This window comes from Chiloscyllium plagiosum, unplaced genomic scaffold (genome assembly GCF_037043375.1).
Source record: "Chiloscyllium plagiosum isolate Xiang-an unplaced genomic scaffold, Cpla_swu_hap1 HiC_scaffold_2, whole genome shotgun sequence".
NCBI classification, from domain to species: Eukaryota; Metazoa; Chordata; class Chondrichthyes; order Orectolobiformes; family Hemiscylliidae; genus Chiloscyllium; species Chiloscyllium plagiosum.
In genome coordinates, this window is record NW_028270140.1 from 75372114 (window position 1) to 75399341 (window position 27228).

At 39.6% G+C, this 27228-nt stretch overlaps 1 protein-coding gene across 7 annotated transcripts in view; it reads right to left on the reverse strand.

Annotated features, from left to right (window-relative positions):
• Positions 1-27228, reverse strand: part of LOC122561056 (beta-1,3-galactosyl-O-glycosyl-glycoprotein beta-1,6-N-acetylglucosaminyltransferase-like) — a 123506-nt gene that overhangs the window by 12040 nt on the left and 84238 nt on the right. Inside the window, exon 1 of one of the 7 annotated variants that reach the window (XM_087997838.1) lies at positions 2421-2442. The exons of the other annotated variants lie outside the window; for them this stretch is intronic. The gene's annotated coding sequence lies outside the window, so the exon portion shown is untranslated. Of the gene's footprint in view, positions 1-2420; positions 2443-27228 lie in introns of those variants that run through there. 7 annotated transcript variants of the gene reach the window in all.

Here is a 27228-nt window from a genome sequence, read left to right on the forward strand (position 1 = left end):
TAAGTGAGATTAAAAAAAAGAGAAAGTGCTAGAAAGATTCAGCAGATTTGGCAGTTTCTGTAGACAGAGAAATGTTCATGAGTCCAATATTACACCTCTTCAGAACTTTTTCACTGAGCATGCCTATATGCTGAAAGTAAATAGCTCTCAATTGGCACATACAGAACAGTGGACAGCTATCCCTCAATTTAAGTTTGAAATCTACTCAGGTGTATACGTTTCTGCTCTGACAGAATTTCTACAGTGTGGAATCAAGCCATTCAGCCCATTGAGTCTACACCAACCCTCTGTAGAGCATCTCTTCCATACCCACCCCCTATCCTAACCCTGCAATTTCCCATGGTTAATCTACCTAGCCTACATCTCCCTGTACACTATGGGCAATGTAGTATGACAAATCCACCTAACCTGCAGATCTTTGGACTGTGAGAGGAAATCAGAGCACTCGGAGGAAACCCACGCAGTTGGGGGACTGGAAAGCAGGGCTTGCTTCCTTTTATTTCCTTCTCTACTGCAGCTCAACAATGTCATTTAAGATAGGGAGGACTTAATGGATATGTATTGATCGAGAGCTTGATTGAATTCATAGAATCCCTACAATGTGGAAACAGGCCTAACAAGTCCACACTGACCCTCTGAAGAGTATGCCACCGAGATCCATTCCCCAACCCTGCTATCCTATATTTACCCCAACTAATACATCTAACCTACACATCCCTGAACATAATGGGCAATTCAGCATGGCCAATTCACCTAACCTGCACATCTTTTTGACTGTGGGAGGAAACTGGAGCACCCAGTGGAAACCCACGCAGACACGGGAACAATGTGCAAGCTCCACACAGACGGACAGTCGCCTGAAGCCGGAATCAAACCAGGATCCCTGGTGCTGTGAGGCAGCAGTGCTAACCACTGAGCCACCATGCTGCCTCAATTGAAGAATTGAATTGAAGACAGGTCCTCCACTGATGTCAATTTTACCATGCTTTATGTATAATAAGATCAACAGCAGCAGGAAATGCCACCCTGACCCACTTGCCACATTCCCATCTACCACTTCACTCACCTGCCCCATCCACTTGCTACCCCACCTACCTGGCAGTTACCCACATATAACCCCACCTCACCCATCTGCCCCATTCATCTGTCACCTCACACAACTGCCAACTACCCACTTGCCAACTCACCAACCTGCCATCTCTGGGACTGGAGGGTTTGGGTTATCAGGAGAGACTGGATAGGTTGGGGCCAAGAGGGAGGGGATGGAGTCGAGAGAGGAAAAGATGTGTTTATCCTCTTGACTCCATCCTCTTCCCCTTGGTTCAGTCACTTCCCACCTACATCTGTGACATCAACCACCTCTTCAATAACTTCCAGTTCCCCAGACCCATGCGCTTTATCTTCACTATGGATGTGCAGTCCTTATATATGTCCACACCCCATAAGGATGGCCTCCAAGGCCTCAGCTTCTTCCTCTCCAACAGACCTATTCAGGCCCCCTTCACCAATACCCTCCTCCTCCTTGTCGAACTAGTCCTCACCCTTAATAACTTTTTCTTTAACTCTGCCCATTTCTTCCAAATCCAGGGGTGGCCATGGGCATTTGGATGGGCCCCAGCTACACCTGTCTCTTTTTCAGCTGTGTCGAACAGTTCCTCTTCAGTACCTACACAGGCACTGTGCCCCAACTCTTCTGCTGTTACATCAATGACTGTATCGGTGCAGCGTCCTGCAGCCAGGCTGAACTGGAGCAGTTCATTGACTTCGCCCACAACTTCACTTGTTCCATCTTGCACACCTCCCTCCCCTTTCTTGACCTCTCCATTTCCATCTTCGGCGACAGTCTACAGACAGACGTATATTATAAACTCACAGACTCTCACAACTATCGGGAGCACACTTCCTCTCACTCAGCATCTACAAGAATTCAATCCTATTCTCCCAATGTCTCACCTCTGCCACATCTGTTCAGACAAGGAGACATTCCACTCCCAAACATCCCAGATGTCCACATATTTTGAACAATGTGCTTTTCCCACCTCTGTCATCCAGACAGCCTTTCACCGCATCGCTTCCCCTCCTCGTTCCACTGTTCTAACCCCCCCACCTTCAAACGCAATAAAGACAGGATCCCTCTTGTCCTCACCTCCCACCCCCCAGTCTCCACATCCAATGCATCATCCTTAAACAGCTCTGCTAACTCTAACGTAAACACATCAGCCATTGCTGCTTGAAGACAGTGAGTTTGGTTTTACTGTTCGTTGCACTCTGCTCTGGCTTTCTAGTCTGCTGGCTATACTACTCCATTCTGGGTCTGCCAGCCATCATGCTCCGCTCCAGGTTTTCAGAATTACTGCAATGGTATGACAATACAGGGTAACTGCCATATCCACGGAGTTGGTTTCTACTTTTTCAGTTACCTGTGGTTTACTGCGGCCCGAACATACAGGGAACATTCCAGAACCAAGAACCAGGGGGCTTCCGGGAAGCGAAATTTCCCATTTAAATGATTGGTTTTGCTTCTAGCTGTGTTTTCGGACTTCCGCAGTAGGTCTTGGAACGTATCCTCCGTGGTATGGGGGACTACTGTACCATTCTACTGTAGCAGGCAGAATGGAGACAGTTAGTTTGTCGATATATATTCAATAATGGGCATAATTCTTTTTCTTTTTGTTGTTTATTACTTTATATGGAGATCTGACTCTTGTCTGTCCATTTTTTTGAATCATACCAAGCATGAATTTCATCCCCTTGAAAACAATACCTTAACTATTAGTTGACCCCTAATTTCAGCTTTAAAAAAATCTTCAAAATTTGACCGATACATGAATATATACGGTAGTGCTCTAACAATAGGAACACCTTGCCTGCAAGTGCCCCTCAAGTGACACACCAAGCTGAACATTATTGCCATTCCCCCTTCATTTCTGGATTTCCAAACCCAATAGTATTGTGCGATTCAAGAGGAAAGCTTCCAGCTACCTTCTCAAGGACAATTAGGGATGGTAATAAATTCCTGCCAAATAAGTGGCATTCATGTTTCATAAATGAATAAAACCAAACTCACTGTCTTCAAGCAGCACTGGCTTATATGTTGACATATAATAAAAAACAAAAGATTTAAGTTCTAAGAAAGGGCAATTGGACCAGAAACATTAACTTTGATTTCTCTTCACAGATGCTGCCAGGCCTGCTGAGGTTTTTCAACAACTTCTGCTTTGGTTTATGTTTATGTATAAATAATCTCTGGCCTGTGAGCAATTAGCAAACCATCATATGGGTAAAAACAGTTGTTTTCAACTGCTGTTATATGAATTTAGCAAATGTATTCTCTTAGCTTCATGACAAACTTGTTTGCACAAAGTGTCCTTTTCTCTTTCCCTCTGTAAAACAATTCTAATGGCTTTTTTTGATTTGAAACTGGAAGGATCATTAAGTAGATCTCTCATTAAAAAGGTAACTATCACCTCCAATTATCTACAAATACTGCAGGATTTTGATAGTTATGAATCATTTTCATTTCTAAACCCAATTTGAAAAGTTGTCTCAGCCAATACTGCATTTTAACCTATTTCAATGTATTTCTAATACTTACACATGCCAGTCACTGATAGTACTAAAAGGGAGGAGGTTGGTAAAGGAATGCACGGGTTGCATTCCTAAGCACCAATAATCAGCAAGAAGATACATACATTTCATGGGAGTCAGTTCTATTCTCAGTGAAGGGAGAAGAGTTAAGGGACAAGCAGGGAAGAGGCTCCAGTCTAAAGAGCCAGCCAGGGTAATTTATTTTGATTTTTTTAAAATAGAAGCCTTCTGGTCAGCATCAATTGTCAAGTAGTACTGTGGCACTAGAGCATTTCTCAGGCATTTCAGTCAAAATTTAATCATTTTCAAAGACATCATGAGCTTGTTAGTAAACTTTCAATGGACTTTGTGCTTTGAACCACATTGGGCTGTATTGCTTCCATCAGACATATTGAAGATTTTAGAACTCCACGTTTGATAACACGGGCATGCTTTAATATATCTGTTGCTAAGCATCACATTTGATATTCTAATCTATCCAAAATACAATATTTGTACCTCTATTTCTGTTTTATATTACCTTAGTTAGATAAACATGTTGAATGCTGCAAATAGTTCTGGCCTCCAAATTATCAGCAGGAGGTGAAGACATTGGAGAAAGTGTAAGATATACAGAACATATGCATTGAGCATACAGCATAGAACATAGAACAGTACAGGCCCTTCGGTCCTCGGTATTGTGCCAACCGTTTATCCTATTCTAAGATCAAACTAACCGACATACCCACCATTTTACTACCATCCATGTGCTTATCCAAGAGTGGCTTAAATGTCTCTGACTCTACTACGACTATTGGCAGTACATTCCATGCACCCACCACTCTCAGTGTAAAGAACCTACTTCTGACATCTCCCAAAACCTTCCTCCAGTCACCTTAAAATGATGACCCTTTGTGATAGCCATTTCAGCCCTGGGAAAAAGTCTCTGGCAATCCACTCTATCCACACCTCTCATCATGTTGTATACCTCTATCAAGTCATCTCTCATCCTTCTTCACTCCAATAAGAAACGCCCTAGCTCCGTCAACCATTTTTAATAAGACAAACCCTCCAATCCAGGCAGTATCCTAGTAAATCTCCTCTGCACCATCTCTAAGGCTTCCACATCCTTCCTATAATCAGGTGACAAGAACTGAACACAATATTCCAAGTGTAGTCTAACCAGGGCTATATAGAGCTGCAGCATAACTTCGCGGCTCTTAAACTCTATCCCCCGCTAATGAAAGCAACACACATACACCTTCTTAACAACCCTTTCAGCTTGGGTGGCAACTGTGAGAGATCTATGGACGTGGACCCCCAAGATTCCCCTGTCCCTCCAATAATCCTGCCTTTAACCCTGTCATCTGCATTCAAATTCGATCTTCCATAATGAATCACTTCACTCTTTTCCAAGTTGAACACCATGTGCCACTTACCTGCCCAGCTCTGTATCCTGTCAATGTCCCAATGTAACCTACAACAGCCCTCCATACCTTCCATAACTCCACCAACCTTCATGTCATTGGCAAATTTATTAACATACCCTACCATTTCCTCATCCAAGTCTCTTATACAAATCACAAACAGCAGAGGTACTAGCACAGATCCCTGCAGAACACCGATCTGCACACTGAATATTTTCCATCCACTACCACGCTTTGGTCTTCTTTGGGCCAGTCAATTCTGTATCCAGACAGTTATATTTCCCTGTATCCTATGCATTCTTACTTTCTAAGTGAGCTTACGATGGAGAACCTTATTAAATACCTTGCTAAAATCCATATACACCACATCTACTGCTCTACCTTCATCAATGTGTTTTGTCACATCCTTAAAAGATTCAGTAAAGCTTGTGAGGCATGACTTGCCCTTCACAAAACCATGCTGACTACTTCTAATTAAACTATGCTTTTCCAAATAATCATCAGTCCTGACCCTCAGAATCCTCTCCAATAATTTGCCCACTGCCAATGTAAGACTGACTTGTCTGCAATTCCCAGGATTACCCCTTTTCCCTATCTTAAACAAGGGAATAACATTTGCCACTCTCCAATCATCTGGTACTACTCCAGTGGACATTGAGGACACAAAGATCATCACCAAAGGCACGGTAATCTCTTCCCTCACTTCCCGTAGTAACCTTGGGTATATTTCGTCTGCCTCAGAGGACTTACCTATCCTCATGTTTTTCAAAATTTCCAGCACATCATTCTTCTTATCAACAACCTATTTAAGCATATCAGCCTGCTTCACACTGTTCTCACAAATGACAAGGTTCCCTTTCACTAATGAATACTTGAAGCAAATCAATCATTAAGGAGCTCCCCTACCTCCTCCGACTCCAAGCACAAGTTCCTTCCACTATCCATGATCATCTCTACCTTCACTCTGCCCATCCTCTTGTTCCTCACATAAATGTAGAACACCTTGGGGTTTTCCGTAATATGACCTGCCAAGACTTTTTCATGCCCCTTCTAGCTCTCCTAAGTCCATTGTTCAGTTCCTTCCTGGCTACCTTCTAACCTCTAGAGCCGTGTCTGATCCCTGCTTCCTCAACCTCAAGTAAGCTTCCTTCTTTCTCTTGACTAGGTGGTCCCAATCTCTTATGATCCATGGTTCCTTCATCCTACCATCCCTTGCCTCAGTGGGACAAACCTATTCAGCACTCACAGCAAGTGCTCCCTAAACAACCTCCACATTTCCCTGAGAATGTCTGCTCCCAATTTATGCTCAACAGTTCCTGCCTAATAGTACTATAATTCCCTCTCTCCCAATTAAATATTTTCCCATACCGTCTGATACTATCTCTCTCCATGACTATTGTAAAGGTCAGGGAGTTGTGACCACTATCACCGAAATGCTCTCCCACTGAGAGATCTGACACCTAACCTGGTTCATTGCCAAGCACCAAATCCAATATGGCCTCCCCTCTAGTCGGCCTATCTATATATGGAGTCAGGAATCATTACTAGACACACCTGACAAAATCTGCTCAATTCAAACTACTTGCACTAAGGAGGTGCCAGTCAATATTAGGGAAGTTGAAGTCATCCATGATAACAACTCTGTTATTTCTGCACCTTTCCCAAATCTGTCTCCGATCTGCTCAGTGTCTCTATTGCTACTGGGACGTCTATAGAAAACTTCCAATAAGGTGACTGCTCCTTTTCTGTTTCTGAGTTCCACCCATACTGACTCAGTAGACAAACCATCCTCCAGACTTCCCTTTCTGCAGCTGTGATACTACCCTGATTAGCAATGCCACTCCCCCACCTCTTTTACCTCTCTCCTTATTTCTTTTGAAATGTCTAAAGCCTGGAACATTCCAACAACCATTCCTGCCCCTGTGATAGCCAAGTCTTGAAATGGCCACAACCTTGTAACTCCAAATACTGATCCATGCTTTAGGTTCATCCCCCTTATTCCTGACACTGCTTGTGTTAAAATAGACACACTTCAACCAATCACACTGACTGCAACTTTGCCCTATCAACTGTCTATCCTTCCTCAGAGACTCTCTGTATGCTGTATCTGGTTGTTCACCAGCTACCCCATCCTCTGATTTGTAGCTCCAGTTCTCATTCCCCTGCCAAACTAGTTTAAACCCTCCTGAAGTGGTCTAGCAAACCTCCTGCCCAAGATAATGGCACCCAGTATATTTGTTACAATCTTACAGTGCTGAGATAGTTATCAGGAAAATTAAAAGCTGTGCAGTCTTTCTTGAAAATGTTGGATTTTTTAAAAAAAACTCATTTTTTTTATAGTTTTTGTGTGACCACCAGATTTCTTTAAGCACTTTACAGCCAATGAAGAGGATTCATAGAGAAGCTATAGGGCAGAAAGTGAGCTTCATCCTGTCACGTCATTGCTAACATTCTCCTGCCTTTTTCCCAAAACCGTGTACATTGTGGCTTTTCAGGTAATGATCTGATTCCCTTTAATTGCCTCGATTGACCTGACCTCTACCTTACCCTCAGGCAGTAGTTTCTAAATCCTAAGCATTCTTTGTGTAAATTTTTTTCTTCATTTGCCAACATTGATTAATTTACCTATTACCTTGAATCTGTACCCTCTGATTCTTGACCCTTCATTAATGGGACCAATTTTTCTGTATCTACCTGGTCTAGAACACTCGTGATTTTCAATATTTCTATCAAATCTCCTCTGAACTTTCTCTAAGGAGAACATTCTAATCCATCCATGTAGCTAAACTTCCTCATCCCTCGTAATATCCTGGTGAATCTTTTCTACGGTCTCTCCTTCCTAAAATATGCTGTCCAAAACTAGATGCAATTCTACAAATGAAGTCAAATCAGTATATTCTATAGGTTTAATATAAGTTTTTTTATTTTTACTCTATGCCTCAAGTTGCCATTTGATTTATTAACCACATTCTCAACCTGTCCTGTCACCTTCAACGATTTATGCAGATATAAATTCTGATTCTTCTGTTCCTACACCTGATTTATAATTATACTTTTTACTTTGCATTGTCTCTCTGCACTCTTCCTACCAAAATGGGGGTTGCTTTGTAATGTTAGTTTGTAATGCTAAGTGATGTCAACAGTGTGGGTTTAATTCCTATGCCAGCTGAAGTTACCATGAAGAACTCAACCTCTCACCTCTTTTGAGATGTGCTGATCGTTAGGTTAAAGCCACTATCAGACTTCTCTCCCTATTGAAAGACTAGCCCTATGGTCTGGAGAAACTATGGTGACTTTACCTAGCAAATTAATTGCTTTATGCCTCCCTTCATTACATTTAATCTGATACTTGTCTAATCTTTCTATTATCTTGTCTACTTTCATTGGAATTTTGACATCATCGTCATGGTGATTCACAGCACTTGCACATTTTGTATCATCACAGTTTTGATACTGTCTCCTATAAATCAAGGTCTGGGACATGACTAAGTAAGAAGGAAGAGCAGCTGTCCTAAGTCCCACGGGAACTCCAGATAAACCTTTCACTAGTTTGAAAAGGAACTCTTCCTACTACTATGTGTTCATAGTCAATTCTATGTGCCTGTTACTCCTGTTCTTTGTAGTCTATAAACTCTAACCTTTCATATTCAGATAATCACTGTCATTATGTGATAACCAATGCAATGGAATTGGTAAATAACAAACTCCCACAAGCAGCAATCTATTTTATGTAATGCCAATTGCGAAGTAATCATTACCGGAACCTAACAGTTCGTTTTTTGAAATACCATGGGATTATTTACATCTATCTGATGCAGATAGATAAGGCCTTGATTTAGTATCTCACCTGAAATAGTGCTTTGTCTTTGCAGTACCAACAGAGATCTTTGTGCTCAAGACTTGAACACCGTACCTTGTAATTCTGAGACAAAACTGGAACCTACTGAGTCAAGACAATGAGTTTGATGGGTGACCTTTAAGTCCAAGGAAGGAATTTATGGGCTAAACACAGGCATTTTTTTAGATTAGATTAGATTACTTCTAGTGTGCAAACAGGCCCTTCGGCCCAACAAGTCCACACTGACCCGCCGAAGCATAACCCACCCAGACCCATCATTTACCCCTTCACCTAACACTACAGGCAATTTAGCATGGCCAATTCACCTAACCTGCACATTTTTTTTTGGATTGTGGGAAAAAACCGGAGCAAACCCACGCAAACCCGCAGAGAGTCACCTGAGGCAGGAATTGAACCCAGGTCTCTGGCGCTGTGAGGCAGCAGTGCTAACCACTGTGCCACCGTGCCACCCACACATTTGTTGCTAAGTATAAGTTAAACCCAAACTAGAAGTCATAAATATAAGATCCTATCCTCAGGTTACCTCCCTGAAGGCAGGTTTTGATGGTTAATCAACAAATCATGGAGAGGTTGAAGAGGCAAGCCAAGGTGTACCTCAGCCAGAATGGGGATCAAACCCGATGCTTTTGACATGAATTTTAATCTACATGCCATGTGTCTACTCTGAGATAACCAGCCTTGATACAACTCACAAATGTATGAGAGTAACACATAAACTCATGACGGAAGTAAGGAGAACCTCTATGCTTGGACACAGTGGTTACACTTTGAAATTTGCTTTCATAGAAAACAGTTGAAAGGAATACATTGATATATTCAATGAAAAGCTGAAAATATATTAGCGAGAAAGTAATAGAGATATATATTGCTGACTTCAGACAAAGAGAGGTAGGAAAAGGTTTATGTGGAGCATGGAACTGTTGGACTAATAGTCTGTTTCTGTGCTGTAAATGCCTTGTAATACTTTTCAACATACTCAGTCACTTTCAAACAAAGTGATAGATTTCACAGGAAACAGTTACCACATCCGATGGCCTTTTCTGATGAATGCTTTTTTAGGGTTTCATCAACAAATAGTACAGTTATAGCTGTTGCAACAACGACTACTTTTAATTTCATGCTTTACCAAGCAATATGTGTGTGGTTATCAAAGCCATGTAATGAAAGTAGCAATTTATAACTTGTCAATTCAAAAATGGAGCATGACAGAAAGTAGAAAATTATATGCTAGTTAGCTTGTCATCTGTCATGGAGTAGGTGTTAGAAATAACCATTCAGGAGGTTACAGCTGAGAACTTAGCAAAGTTTGAAGTTAGTGAGAAGACGCAGCATGTTTTTTAATAAAAGAAAAATCATGTTTGGCCAGTTTACTGGAGTTCTTTCAAGGGATAACATATGTTTTGGATAAAGGGAATCTTGTAGATATACTACCCTTGAATTTCCAAAGCAATTGACAAAGTGCCATCCAAAGGTTACTGTGCAGAGAAGTAGCTCATGGTTGGAGGTAACATATCAGCATGGATAGAAGATTGGCTGGCTGGCAGAAAACAGAGAGTATGCTTAAATGGGCATTTTTTACAATTGGTAGGATGTGACTTCTTTAGCTTCATGTTGGACTCAATATTTAACTCAATTTCTTTCTTTCTATAGATGCAGCCAGATTTGGTCTGTTTCTTCAGAAATTTCTGTTTTTCATTCAGATCTTCAGCATTTCAGCATTTGCAATATTTTGTTTTATTTCAGGTCAGAATGTATGTTGGGTGGATGACATAGGAGATTGCAGACAGTTATAGATAGATTAGGCTAGTGGGCAAAAATCTGTCAGATTAAATATAAGGCACAATATGTAAAGTTCACTTTAGCAATATGAATAAAACAGCAGAGTACTATAGAAACAGAGAACCACTGTTGAATTCTGAGCTGCAGAGGAATCTAGGCGTTTCTACAGCATGAGTCACAAAACTTAGTGTACAGAGTAGAGCAAGTACTTAGGAGGCCAATGAAATACAATTTTTTATTGGAAGAGGAATCGAACATTGGTGTCAATCCTTTAGTTATACACAGCATTGGTCAGACCAAATCTGGAGAGGGTGTGCAGCTTTGGCCTCCATATTTAATGAAGGATGTAATGGCGCAGTGGAACCTTGACTGGGAGGCACAGGTTCAAGTCCCACCTGCTACAGAGGTCTGCAATAACGTCTCTAAGCTGGTTGATTGGGAAAATAGATTAAGGTAGGATGCAAATGTGTTAGACATGGTTCTCAAGTGTTTTACTAGATTTATACTTGGATGAATAGGTTATCCATGAGAATAAGTTGGACAGATTGGGTTTATTTCCATTGGAATTTAGAAGAGTGAGAACTCACTTGGTTGAAACATATAAGATCCTTGATAATCTTGACAAGGCAGGCGTGGAAAGGACGTTTGCTCTTGTGGGTGAGACAAGAACAAGGAAGTACTATTCAAAAATTAGAAGTTGCCCTTTTAAAAGCGCGATGAGGTTGTGTGACTTTGTAACTGTCTGCCCCATATTGAAATGGAGGCAGAGACTGAGAGATTCTTGATAGGTATGTGAATCAAAGATTATCAAAGGGGTAGATTGAAAAGTAGAATCTAAAGCAAACTGATCAGCCATGATCTTGTTGACAGCAGAACAGGCTCAATGGGCCAAATGGTGTTCCAAATTTCAAGTTTGTATCACCATAGTATATACCCTCTGTGGTGATTACTAGCAATCTGTTCAAGTTTTATTTTGGGTACCTACTGCATATGTTTAATAGCATTATATTACTGCAGTTTGTGAATGATATTGAAGCATATGTGTAATGAAAGTGAGTTTTTGAGACAGATCACAAGATAGATGTTACAAACATTGCTCTTATTAATGGGTCTCACGTATTGCAAGTGTACAATGAGAATTTGGTGGAGAAGTCCTCTGGGCTTTTACTGCCTGTTGATATGTTTGGAGCACAATTCTGGAATGAATTTAAGCTGGCACAGGACAAAATTCCACAACAAAACAAACACAAGCCCCAAACTACAACAAGGCCTCCAGAACAGAATTTCAACAAAATGTTCAGTGTAAACTTTGGGTACAAAGGGATATTTCTGTGATTTTCTGTTTCCTGCTTGTGGACGGAGTCTGAGATGGTGCCTGAGATGAAGCCCAGGATCAGGGGCCCAGCATAATACACAGGAAAACAGTACATTCATTGGTTGGTAATAACTGCTATTTTAACAGAGCAGTATTCTTGTTGGAAATGCAAAGTTTACCCAATTACTCACTCTGCCCGAGGGTGCTCTTCAGCCCTCAGGGAATAAACATGGTCTCCAAGAGCTTGACACATCAACTCGATTATTGCTGGATTCTTCCAAACACATTCTGATCTTTCCCTTCAATAGTAGAGCCATGTCTTAATGACTGATTGCATATTCAATACATGTTAAATGTTTTCAGATTTAATGCCGGACCTGCAAAACTTTAAGTCTATTTACTTTGTGAAAATATTTTACATATTTCCACTCCTGTCTATTTTATGCTATTATCATCCTTTGGGCTTTTTTTTTCATTCAGCTTTAATAAAGAATTGTATTAAAAACATTAATCTTGCTTTCTCTTTCATGTCCTAACTCATCCGTTAAACACCCTGCAGTTTAATGAACATTTTTAACTGAAAAATACCTACATTTATTTGAATAGCATTATTAGAGATGACAACAACAGGAGTCAAATAGGGTGACAAAGTTAAAAACAGCCTGGCTGAACCAGTGACAATGGTTGAGGAGGGTATACAATTCACAACAGAGACTGAAGGTAAAGGCCATTATCTTCGCTGTGTTTAATAGATGGAAATTTTGGCTCATTCATACTAGGAGTCAACAAGCTATTGGAAAAGTCAAGAGAGGTGATTAATTGCTAGAGATGATGATATAGTAGAGCCTAATGTCAGGAACATATATATGAAAGCTAACCTGATATATATGGATCATGTCAATAAGAACTCGTACATGAGAAAAAGAAATGGCACAATTAAATCAGAATTGCTGGAATAGTTCAGCAGGCCTGGCAACATCTGTGAAGAGAAATCAGTTTTAACATTTCGGGTCCAGTGACCCTTCCTCAGAACTGAAGAAGGGTCACTGGACCCAAAACGTTAACTCTGACTTCTCTTCACAGATGCTGCCAGACTTGCTGAACTTTTCCAGCAATTCCTGTTTTTGTCTCGGATTTAAAGCATCCACAGTTCTTTCTGTGTTTATTTGGTATAATCAAATATTTGGGAGAACCCAGACTCAATGGGACAGGTGAAGGAAGAAATGTCAATGCTAGAGACACTATATGACTGGCATGTTCTTGAACTGAGGGCTATTAAAGTGTGTGATGTTTCACCACAGGTGTCCAATGAGAGAAAATCTAGAACATAATAAAAGATAAGACAATATGGACACCAAACAATTAACACTTCATACAAGAGTTCCAAGCAAGATTCATTCGTCAAAATATTAACTCTGGTTTTCCCTCCACAAATGCTAAGGCAGTAAATTTTGCATTATCAGGAAGGAGAGATCACATTCGCAATGAGGCACAACATGAGTGAATACATGTATTTCTGGGATTTTGGAGCAGTGTGGGAATTCTGTGCAGAGGGCAAGAGATGCTTTTTGCCTGCTTTTTAGGTTCATAGACCGTAAGTTTTTTTTAACATGGTAAGTTGGAAGCCCAGGATCAGGGGCCCAGCATAATACACAGGAAAACAGTACATTCATTGGTTGGTAATAACTGCTAAATTGACTATCATCATAAGACCATAAAATCATAAGACATAGGAGCAGAAATTAGGCCATTCATTAGGCCATCAATTAGGGCATTTTTTACAATTGGTAGGATGTGACTTCTTTAGCTTCATGTTGGACTCAATATTTAACTCAATTTCTTTCTTTCTATAGATGCAGCCAGATTTGGTCTGTTTCTTCAGAAATTTCTGTTTTTCATTCAGATCTTCAGCATTTCAGCATTTGCAATATTTTGTTTTATTTCAGGTCAGAATGTATGTTGGGTGGATGACATAGGAGATTGCAGACAGTTATAGATAGATTAGGCTAGTGGGCAAAAATCTGTCAGATTAAATATAAGGCACAATATGTAAAGTTCACTTTAGCAATATGAATAAAACAGCAGAGTACTATAGAAACAGAGAACCACTGTTGAATTCTGAGCTGCAGAGGAATCTAGGCGTTTCTACAGCATGAGTCACAAAACTTAGTGTACAGAGTAGAGCAAGTACTTAGGAGGCCAATGAAATACAATTTTTTATTGGAAGAGGAATCGAACATTGGTGTCAATCCTTTAGTTATACACAGCATTGGTCAGACCAAATCTGGAGAGGGTGTGCAGCTTTGGCCTCCATATTTAATGAAGGATGTAATGGCGCAGTGGAACCTTGACTGGGAGGCACAGGTTCAAGTCCCACCTGCTACAGAGGTCTGCAATAACGTCTCTAAGCTGGTTGATTGGGAAAATAGATTAAGGTAGGATGCAAATGTGTTAGACATGGTTCTCAAGTGTTTTACTAGATTTATACTTGGATGAATAGGTTATCCATGAGAATAAGTTGGACAGATTGGGTTTATTTCCATTGGAATTTAGAAGAGTGAGAACTCACTTGGTTGAAACATATAAGATCCTTGATAATCTTGACAAGGCAGGCGTGGAAAGGACGTTTGCTCTTGTGGGTGAGACAAGAACAAGGAAGTACTATTCAAAAATTAGAAGTTGCCCTTTTAAAAGCGCGATGAGGTTGTGTGACTTTGTAACTGTCTGCCCCATATTGAAATGGAGGCAGAGACTGAGAGATTCTTGATAGGTATGTGAATCAAAGATTATCAAAGGGGTAGATTGAAAAGTAGAATCTAAAGCAAACTGATCAGCCATGATCTTGTTGACAGCAGAACAGGCTCAATGGGCCAAATGGTGTTCCAAATTTCAAGTTTGTATCACCATAGTATATACCCTCTGTGGTGATTACTAGCAATCTGTTCAAGTTTTATTTTGGGTACCTACTGCATATGTTTAATAGCATTATATTACTGCAGTTTGTGAATGATATTGAAGCATATGTGTAATGAAAGTGAGTTTTTGAGACAGATCACAAGATAGATGTTACAAACATTGCTCTTATTAATGGGTCTCACGTATTGCAAGTGTACAATGAGAATTTGGTGGAGAAGTCCTCTGGGCTTTTACTGCCTGTTGATATGTTTGGAGCACAATTCTGGAATGAATTTAAGCTGGCACAGGACAAAATTCCACAACAAAACAAACACAAGCCCCAAACTACAACAAGGCCTCCAGAACAGAATTTCAACAAAATGTTCAGTGTAAACTTTGGGTACAAAGGGATATTTCTGTGATTTTCTGTTTCCTGCTTGTGGACGGAGTCTGAGATGGTGCCTGAGATGAAGCCCAGGATCAGGGGCCCAGCATAATACACAGGAAAACAGTACATTCATTGGTTGGTAATAACTGCTATTTTAACAGAGCAGTATTCTTGTTGGAAATGCAAAGTTTACCCAATTACTCACTCTGCCCGAGGGTGCTCTTCAGCCCTCAGGGAATAAACATGGTCTCCAAGAGCTTGACACATCAACTCGATTATTGCTGGATTCTTCCAAACACATTCTGATCTTTCCCTTCAATAGTAGAGCCATGTCTTAATGACTGATTGCATATTCAATACATGTTAAATGTTTTCAGATTTAATGCCGGACCTGCAAAACTTTAAGTCTATTTACTTTGTGAAAATATTTTACATATTTCCACTCCTGTCTATTTTATGCTATTATCATCCTTTGGGCTTTTTTTTTCATTCAGCTTTAATAAAGAATTGTATTAAAAACATTAATCTTGCTTTCTCTTTCATGTCCTAACTCATCCGTTAAACACCCTGCAGTTTAATGAACATTTTTAACTGAAAAATACCTACATTTATTTGAATAGCATTATTAGAGATGACAACAACAGGAGTCAAATAGGGTGACAAAGTTAAAAACAGCCTGGCTGAACCAGTGACAATGGTTGAGGAGGGTATACAATTCACAACAGAGACTGAAGGTAAAGGCCATTATCTTCGCTGTGTTTAATAGATGGAAATTTTGGCTCATTCATACTAGGAGTCAACAAGCTATTGGAAAAGTCAAGAGAGGTGATTAATTGCTAGAGATGATGATATAGTAGAGCCTAATGTCAGGAACATATATATGAAAGCTAACCTGATATATATGGATCATGTCAATAAGAACTCGTACATGAGAAAAAGAAATGGCACAATTAAATCAGAATTGCTGGAATAGTTCAGCAGGCCTGGCAACATCTGTGAAGAGAAATCAGTTTTAACATTTCGGGTCCAGTGACCCTTCCTCAGAACTGAAGAAGGGTCACTGGACCCAAAACGTTAACTCTGACTTCTCTTCACAGATGCTGCCAGACTTGCTGAACTTTTCCAGCAATTCCTGTTTTTGTCTCGGATTTAAAGCATCCACAGTTCTTTCTGTGTTTATTTGGTATAATCAAATATTTGGGAGAACCCAGACTCAATGGGACAGGTGAAGGAAGAAATGTCAATGCTAGAGACACTATATGACTGGCATGTTCTTGAACTGAGGGCTATTAAAGTGTGTGATGTTTCACCACAGGTGTCCAATGAGAGAAAATCTAGAACATAATAAAAGATAAGACAATATGGACACCAAACAATTAACACTTCATACAAGAGTTCCAAGCAAGATTCATTCGTCAAAATATTAACTCTGGTTTTCCCTCCACAAATGCTAAGGCAGTAAATTTTGCATTATCAGGAAGGAGAGATCACATTCGCAATGAGGCACAACATGAGTGAATACATGTATTTCTGGGATTTTGGAGCAGTGTGGGAATTCTGTGCAGAGGGCAAGAGATGCTTTTTGCCTGCTTTTTAGGTTCATAGACCGTAAGTTTTTTTTAACATGGTAAGTTGGAAGCCCAGGATCAGGGGCCCAGCATAATACACAGGAAAACAGTACATTCATTGGTTGGTAATAACTGCTAAATTGACTATCATCATAAGACCATAAAATCATAAGACATAGGAGCAGAAATTAGGCCATTCGGCCCATTGAGTCTGCTTTGACATTCAATCATGGCTGATGAGTTTCTCAATCACATTCTCTTGCTTTCTCCCTGTAACCCTTGATCCCCTTTACAATCAAGAACCGATCTATCTCCATCTTAAATATACTCAATGACCTGGCCTCCACTTCTGTGGCAGTGAATTCCATAGATTCACCACTCTCTGGCTGAAGAAGTTTCTCCTTATCTCCATTCTAAAAGGTCTTCCCTTTTCCCTAAGGCTGTGCCCTCAGGTCCTAGTCTCCACTACCAATGGAAGCAGCTTCCCAATATCCACACTGTCTAGGATATTCAGTATTCTGTAAGCTTCAATTAGATCACCTCCCCATCCTTCTAAACTCCATTGAGTATAAATCCAGAATACTCAAATGTTCCTCATATGTTAAGCTGTTATTCCTGGGAACATTCTCGTGATTCTCCTCTGAATGCACTCCAGGGCTAGTACATCCTTCCTGAGATATGGAGCCCAACACTGCGCACAATACTCAAAATGTGGCCTGACCAGAACCTTATAGAGCCTTGGAAGTACATCCCTGCTTTTATATTCAAATCCTCTTGAAATAAATGCCATCATTGCATTTGCATTCCTAACTAATGACTCAACCTGTAAGTTTACCTTGAGAGAATCCTGGACTAGAACTTCCAAGTTTCTTCGCACTTCAGACTTTTAAATTTTCACCCCATTTAGAAAATAGTCCATGCCACAAATCTTCCGACCAAGGTGCATAACTTCACACTTTCCCATGTTGTACTCCATCTGCCACTCCCTTGCCCACTCTCCTAACCTGTCCAAATCCTTCTGCAGGATCCCCGCCTCCTCTATACTACCTATCCCTCTACTTATTTTTATATCATCCGCAAAGGTAATCATGTATTATTTTAAAAGAGTTTTTTTAGGGGAGACGTTTTACTTTTTAAAAACTAAGAGACCAGTAGCAGGTAAAAATGAAAATAAATTGAGAACTAAGTAAATACAACAGGATCAGATGATGTGTTGTATAATATGGGAGGTACTGAATCTCATTGTATTTCATAGTAATTACATTTGTGGCAAACTTTGGTTGCTTAAGGAACCCCAGCTCTGAGCTGGTGTTTCAACTTTGAACATTGCATCATCTTATATGGATGATCTTATATGGGGAGTTATGTGGATGCAGTGTTTCATGAGGAAGTGACATCCTTTAGATTAGATACCTTATATTCTGTCAGTGTGCACATGGGGGGAAGGATGTGACCACGAGCGAGGCAGTTTGAGGGTACCAGGAGCAAGGCAGGCCGAGGATACCAGAAGTCTCAGCTATTGAGCTTGTCTAACAGGTTTGAGATCCTTGCTCCCTGTATGGAAGAGAGTGCAGGCTGCAGGGAAGATGAGTAAACTAACCATAGCACCATGGTCCAGGGAGAAATTCAAGAGTGGGAAGAAAAGAGCGATGTAGTTGTAATCAGTGATAGTATAATTAGGGAATAGCTACTGTTCTCTATGGCCAGGATTGTGAATCCCAAAGGCTGTGTTGCCTGCCTGATGCCCTGGTTCATGATGTCTCATCTGGGCAACAGAGGAACTTGAAGTGTGAGGAGAATGATCCAGTTGGCATGGTTGACATAGGTACCAATTGTATAGGTGGAAAGAGGAAAGTGGTTCTGCTGAGGAAATATGAGCAGCTAGGAGCTAAATTAGAAAACAGAAATAATAAAGTTAATGATCTCTGGAATACTACCTAAACCATGGGTTAATTGGCATACGATCAACAAGATTGAAGAAAGCTGAAACAAACGTTGCAAAGATTGTTGTGGGTTCAAATTCACGGGACATTGACCCAGTACTGGGAAAAGAAGGCACTGTTCCAATGTCATGGGCTCCCCCTGAATCATGCTTGGGCCAGAGTCCTGGTGAATTGCATAACTACACTATGGATAAGGTTTTAAACTAAATAGTTGGCAGGGTGGTGTTCAGTTGCAGTAAAATTAGAAAGTTAAAGGTAAATGAGAACGTAAGACTGCAGATTATGATGAGGCTGATTGTCTACAGAAAACAAAAGCGTCCAAATGTGTGAATATCATATTATACCAAGGAAAAATCAAAGTGTAGGGAATTGGATGATAGAATAAACTTAAAAGCTTTGTATCTTAATACACTAAGAATTTGGAATAAGGTTGATTAACTGACAGTGTAAATCAAGGTAAATTGATATGATCTCATAACCATTACAGAAACATGATTACAAGGCATTCAAAACTGGAACATTACATTCAGGGATATTTAACCTGTCGGAGAGACAGGAGAGATGGATAAGTGGTCGTGTAGCATTATTAATGAGATATTAAATGAGGACAATTGTGAGAGATGATCTAGTCTCGGATGATGTAGAACCCACTTGGGTGGAAATAAAAAACAGCAAAGAAAAGGCGACATTGGTAGGTGTAATGTACAGAACTAGGAGAAAGTGAGGACTGCAGATGCTGGAGATCAGAGCTTAAAAATGTGTCGATTCTCCTGTTCCTTTGATACTGCCTGACCTGCTGCGCTTTTCCAGAAAGGGCTTATGCCCAAAACGTCGTTTCTCCTGTTCCTTTGATGCTGCCTGACCTGCTGTGCTTTTCCAGCAACACATTTTTAATTAATGTACAGAACCCCAAACAGTAGGCACACTATAGAAAAGCAATAAATCAACATATAAGAGCGAGTAAAAAGAATAGAGCAATAATTATGGATGACTTTAATCTTCATGTTGATTGGATTAATTAATTTAGAAAGGGTAGCTAAGACAAAAAATTCATGGAGTGCAATAGGGATAGTTTCTTAGAGCAATAGGTCATGGAATCAACTAGGGGGTACATTATCTTGGAAATGGTAATGAGTAATGAGGCAGGTTTGATAAATGACCTCAGAGCAAAATATCATTTGGGAGTACAGAGGAGCCGCAGTTAAGTGAAAGACACAGGCGGACAGTATTTCGTTCAGTTAATCGAATTCTGGATAATTGAATGCCGGATAACATACTTTAGCCAAGCATTGGATCATTGCAATCTTGCCAGATCAACCGATATTAGGATAATCGAATGCTCGATAATTGAGGTTCATCTGTAGTGATCTTAACATGATAAATTTGAATATTCAGTTTCAAATGTGAGGAACGTGGGTCAAAAACAACTGTGTTTCACAGAAATGAAGGGAATTACAATGAAAGAGCTGACGAAAGTGAATTAGGCCAGTAGAATAGAACTGAATGGCCTTCATTATCACATGCTCATGAATGAATGCAGTGAAAATAGATTAGCTAGAATGACAGTTAGATATGACTATAGGAGATATAGTTAGTAAGTTTGCAGGTGACACCGAAATTGGAGGTGAAGTGGACAGCGAAGAAGGTTACCTCAGATTACAAAGGCATCTTGATCAGATAGGCCAATGGGCTGAGGAGTGGCAGATGGAGTTTAATTTAGATAAATGCAAGGTGCTGCATTTTGGAAAAGCAAGGAGATCTTCGAGTGCAGGTTCAAAGCTCCTTGAAAGTAGAGTTGCAGGCAGATCAGATAGTGAAGAAGGTGTTTGGCATGCTTTCCTTTATTGGTCAGACTATTGAGTATAGGAGTTGGGAGATCATGTTGCAGCTGTACAGGACATTGGTTAGGCCACTTCTGAAATTTTGTGTGCAATTCTGGTCCCCCTCCTATTGGAAGAATGTTGTGAAACTTGAAAGGGTGTTGCCCGGGTTGGAGGATTTGAGCTATAGGAAGAGGTTGAACAGGCTGGGGCTGTTTTCCCTGGAGCGTCAGAGACTGACAGGTGACCTTATAGAGGTTTATAAAATAATAAGGGGCATGAATAGGGTAAATAGACAAAGTCTTTTCCCTGGAGTGGGGGAGTCCAAAGCTGGAGGGCATAGATTTAGGGTGAGAGGGGATAGATATAAAAGGCTCCTAAGGGGAAACTTTTTCACGCAGAGGGTGGTGCATGTATGAAATGAGATGCCAGAGGAAGTGGTGGAGTCTGGTACAATTGCAACATTTAAAAGGCATCGGGATGGATACATGAAGAGGAAGGGTTTGGAGGGATATGGGCCAAGTGCTAGCAAAAGGGATGAGATTAGGTTGGGATATCTAGTCGGCATGGACGAGTGGACCAAAGGGTCTGTTTTCATGCTATGACTCTATGACTCTATAACTCTATGATAGTAGTCAAGCAGTAGCAGATATTTAAGAAGGTAAGTAATGATTCTCAGCAAAAATACATCCAATTAATAAGCAAAGATTCTAAGAGAGAGATAAACCAACCATGGCTAGCCAAGGAAGTTAATGGGAATATTAGTTTGAAAGAAAAAGCATATAAGGGGATAAATTCAGAATCTAGCAAAGGAGGACTAAGAGGATAATAAAGATAGAGAAAATAAAATTTTGGGGGCAAACTATGAGGAATGTAGAAACTTATAAGCACTTCTGTAAATTTATAAAAAAGGAACAGAGAGGTCAAAGTGAACACAGGTCCTTCAGAAGATAAACCCAGGGAATTTGTATGGGAACAAGGAAATGGGACAGGAGTTCAACAAATACTTCGCATCAGTGCTTATGGTGGAAGATGACTTGAATGTTCTATTAAAAGTAAAGAATACAGGGGAGGAATTAAGTAGCATCACCATCACTAAAGAAATCAACAAACTAATGATGCTAAAGGCAGATAAGTCCCCTGGCTATGCTGGCTTGCATCCTTGGATCCTAGAAAAAGTAGCTATCATGATAGTAGATGCAATGGTTATAGTTTTCCAAACTTCCTTGGATGTTGGAGAAGTGCCAAAGGACTGGAAATCTACTAATATGACATCCCTATTCAACAAGAGATGGAGACAAAAAAGTGGCATCTAAAGACCCATTAGCCTAACATCTATGTTGGAAACGTATTGGGATCGATTAGTAAGAAAGTAATAGCAGAACATTTGGAAAAACATAATCTAATCAAGCAGATTCAGCATGGCCTCAAGAAAGGGAAATCATTTCTGATTAACTTATTAAAGTTTTTTTTGAAGAAATTTCAACCAGGGTGGCTAGAGGGAAAGTTGTTAATTTTGGATGGGAAAACAGAAGAACAGAATATTATTTAAATGTAGCAAAACTGCAGAAAGCTGCAACACACAGGAATTGGGGGAATTTGTACATGAAACAAAGAAAGCTAGTTCAAAATGTATCAGATGATCAAGAAGGCTCATGGAATGTTGGTACTTATTTTAAGGAGGTTAGATAATAACAATAGCAAAGTCCTACTGCAACTGTACAAAATGCTGGTGAGACCATATCAAGAGAGCAATTTCGAGAGTCCCCTTATTTAAGGAAAGATATCATTCAATTGGAAGCAGCTCAGGGACAGTTCACTAGGGTGATCCTTTGATCATCTTATCACCAAAGACTAAACAGTCTGGAATTCTACTCACTGGAGTTCAGAAGAATGGAAGGTAATCTCATTGAAAAATATAGGGTTCCTAAAGGATGTGACATGGTAAATGTTGAGTAAATTTCTACTCATGGGAGAGTTCGGGCCAAAGGGCATAGTCTCAGAATAAAGGGTGCCAATTTACGGTGATATGAGGAGGAATTTCTTCTCTGAGAGGGTTGAGTGTCTTTGGAACTCCTTACCATTGACAGTTGTGAGGGCAGAGTCATCGTGTATACTTAAAGCTGCGCAAAAAAGATTCTTGATCAGTACAGAAATCAAGGAAACCATGGGGGAAGGGCAGGAAAGTGGATATGATGAATGTCAGATCAGTCACAATCCTATTGAATGGTGGGTGAGGTTTTAGGTGTTTGTGGTCTAACATACATAAGGTATGCCTTGGCCCTCCAAGGTCAGCCACACCGATTGGAGAGAACATGTCTGCTAATTTTAGTTTGTCACTTTTGGACACTATCTTAAGCAAGGACATTGATAAACTGGTGTCCCTCCATTGTTTTGTGTTTAAAATTGTTGCAAGCTAATATTCTCTTTCAATTTGTATCCACCTACATATTTGCAAGCATGCCTGCTTTGAAAATTATGCCCTCTCCCCTACTAATGGCATCCATGAGTGTGTGAAATAATTGCCACTGTTGGTTTAACTTTACAATACTTCTGTTACAATTTTTACAAATCAGAGTTCACCAATAGTAAAATGGGAAACATAAAATAATGTTTGTGTTAGGGAGGAATACGCCATTCAGCCCTTTGAGCCTGCCCCACCATTCAATAGGAGTGTGGCTGATTCTCTATCTCAGTGCCATATTACAATTTCTCCCATACCTCTTTTACTTTTAAAAACTAGAGTTTTGCTTGTCTCTTTCTGTGGTAGAGAATTCCACTGGTTCAATACCCTCTGAGAGAAGAAACTTTTCCTTTTATCAGTTCTAAATGGTCTCCCCCATATCCTGAGACAATGTCTCAGGAAAATAAGCTACCACTGTTTAAAAAAAGGGTAAAAGTTAAATCATAGTCAGCTTACGGATGGTTGGTAAATATATGGAGAAAGATTCACTTTGAAACTCACACTCTATCTATAACAAGAGATATAACATTCACACAAAAGTTCTGTCAAAAATGGACAGGAATGGAGGGAACATCCCCTAATTACTATTTCTTTGCAACACTATAAACATATGGGAACATATTCTTTATTTGCTAGCAGCAGAATGTTTGTGCAATATGGTAAATTCAATTCAAGAAACTTTTCATCCATGGTTACAATGTAACAAGAAATGTCCCATAGTCAAGTGAGATTTTCTGTGTTGTAAAAAACTTGTACTAAGGGCAATTTCGCAATCTTCCTAAACCTAGTGACCGCATCACTCTCATCCCAAAGTTGTTTAACCTTTTGCTTTTTTTAACCGAGACTTACATTCACTAATCTTTGTAAATTAGCTACTTGCTTTTTTATACTAAATTCTGAAGTACCAATACTACAACTGTGCCAGAAGGACTGCCACAATTCCAACAGGCAGCTAGACATCACTTTGTCAAAGGCAATTAAAACTTGGCAATATGAGATGCCCACATTTAGTTAACAACTAAAATAGAAGATCTCTGACTTTTGGGGTTAACTAATACTGTCTTTGGCAGATGGGATTAACTCAGTCTAGATCCTTCAATTCATAAACTGTTGATTCATGAGTCACTGAAAGCTGAACTGCATCCAAAATTTGTATACTAGGTGACAGTCATTCCAAGTCTGTATCACCTTATTGTATTATTTGCTTAATTTAACCTTTAAAAAACTGAGCTTCTTAAATCTAACTAAAGGAAATAAAGCTTGAAACTTAATGAGCTTTGGATTAGTCAGTTTAAATTCCCATGGCTAATTCCCATTTGTCCGAATAGTTGGCCTAACTGTACCAAGAATCAGACAGTCCTTACATATTTTGCCAAGAGATTTCCCTCATGCTCTCCCATTCTCTCTTTGTATTCCTCTTGCCTCCACATTAAAGGAAGTCAAACCAAAGTGCTTGCATATTGTTTGTTTGTAGCCTCAAAACACCCCAAAGCCATTATTAAACATGCTTGGCACAGGTATCATAAAGCATCAGTGCCATCAATGTCACACTGAGATTACTTTCAATTTAGAAAGTGTTACAATGGTCTCATGAGAACAGTGACTGAATATAATTGTTCACATTTCCATCTCCCTCACACCTTCCACCTTTCTCTCACTAGTCTCAATAATTTGTCCCAGACACGATATTTTTCAGCATCTGAGATCAAGGGCATACTGCACAGCATACTTTCTAATTCGAGCACATTTAATATATATGCATTTTACACTCCTTGCAATGCACACTAGCGCCATTTTCTTTTTATACCCTAATACGAATAACAACTCTTTCTATTACTCCTTCCTCTTTACGTATGAACACAAAGATTAGGAACAGGAGTAACTCATTCAACCTTTGAGCCTGTTTCATCACTTAATAAGCTCATGACTGATCTGATTGTAACCTTAAATCTGCATTCTCTGATACACTTGCAGCCCCTTCCTCATGAAGAATCTATCTGTCAGTGCATTAAAAATATTCAAGGACTCTGCTTCCATAACCTTTTCAGGAAAAGAGTTCTAAAAACTCACGGAGAGAAGAAAATCTCCTAATTTCTGTTGTTTAAATGGGTGTTCTGATATTTAAACAGTGACCCCTAGTTCTAGGTTCTCCCACATGAGGAAATATCCTCTCTACAATTCTCCAGTCAAGACTGTTCAGAATCTTACATATTCAACATGTTTGCCTTTCCACTTACATCCCCCTAGTGTGATTCCATCTTTTTTACTTCTTCCTTTCAACATTTGCATGAGTAAGCCATAGATATCTCCATTTACCTTTTTAGAGCTTCTCAACAATTCTCCTACACTTTCCTCAAAACAAAATACCAAGCAAAGGAAGATAAGCTTGGGGAAAAGTATCCAGCATCTGAGGCCTCATCCAAGTAGATCAGAGGAGATTAGAACCCTGGCATAACCACGAATATCAGAAAAGATGTGTCAGACAAATTATCTTATCAGGTGTCTGCATATTATTTTTAATGATTAAATTAAATCACCTTTACCACATTCCAAACTTTAATCAGCAGTATGATTTATAGCATTGTCAGTCTGTCATTGGTATTGAATTTTGGTCAATGGTTTAAACATACTTAAAAGAAGAATGGAAAATAAGTCTGCTAATATCCTATGACAAACAACTACTCATTAAACCTCCCACAGATAATATCTGTGCTGCTCAGGTGTATGCAGTGCAGAGGGATATAATGACTGTCTCATTTGACTCCCAGTTAGCATCAATTTTTTTTAGATTACTGATCATGTGAGAAATGTTCAGAGATTTTATTGTGCTAAAGGCTCTAATTAATGCAAATAATTGCTGATGATTCTGCTGCTGCTCTTTCCATTACATTTTTCTTCATTGAAATTGAGTAAGTAATAATTACTTCCATGTTCTGCACAAGAATATAACTGAGATCATAGCTAATAAAACATGTGAAAGAAGCAATCTGGAAACTTTCTAGTAAACTAGATGATCCATTGACTCACAAAAGTATCCCTTTAAATCTAATTTGATTGACATAGAAAAATCATTCTCAGAGGATTTTGCCGTTTTAATATAAAATTGATGTTCTAATTGTATCATAGGATATATTTTAAACTGTACTTTAAACTGTACTCCAGAACTTGAATTGAAAAGAGACATATATATTGCCAAAGCTTTCACCTGACACTGATCATGACCAACGCAAGAATGCCAAATTTACAATAAACACAACTTTAACACAAAAAAAGGATGCTGATTAGTTAGCAAATTGACTCTGATTGGCAGAGGCATTGCCATGGAAAAAGCAATGCAGAAGTTTAAGTTCTCCTAGCCCCTGGGGAATTCAAAAACATCTCAAGCCTTGAACATAATCCTACTGCTTGTGGAGAATGGGTTCCCATGTATAGAACATGTTTTATTAACTGGCACCTATGGGAATAGGAGTATGCCAGTTGATCAAATATTCCAATTGATTAAGACGTCTATAATTAATGTAAAAACACATACTAAGTAATAGAAATGTAATGCAGAGGATATACACATCACTGTTTGAACATTGCAGAGATTGTGATAATACAATAAACTTTTGGCATTTGAGATATATAATTTTTGCCAAGAGTGTCAGTTCATAATGTGCCAGTTAAATTAAGGTTTACTGTATATTATTTGTTGCAAGTATAAATGAGTTACTTTATGAACTTGACTGATTTTCTTAAATATCTATATATTAACACAAAAGCAAACGCTGTCCAATCACAGAAACACCATGAATAGTCAGTGTTTTGCTTTGGGTTTTACTAAGAAAGATTGGTTGAGTATGGTTTGAACTCTACCTATGATGAATATATTGATGTGATCTATATGGACGTCAGTAAGGCGTTCGACAAGGTTCCTTATGGGAGACTGATTAGCAAGGTTAGATCTCATGGAATACAGGGAGAACTAGCCATTTGGATACAGAACTGGCTCAAAGGTTAAGACAGAGGGTGGTGGTGGAGGGTTGTTTTTCAGATTGGAGGCCTGTGACCAGTGGAGTGCCACAAGGATCGGTGCTGGGCCCCTTACCTTTTGACATTTACACAAATGATTTGGATGCGAGCATAAGAGGTACAGTTAGTACGTTTGCAGATGACACCAAAATTGGAGGTGTAGTGGACAGCAAAGAAGGTTACTTCGGA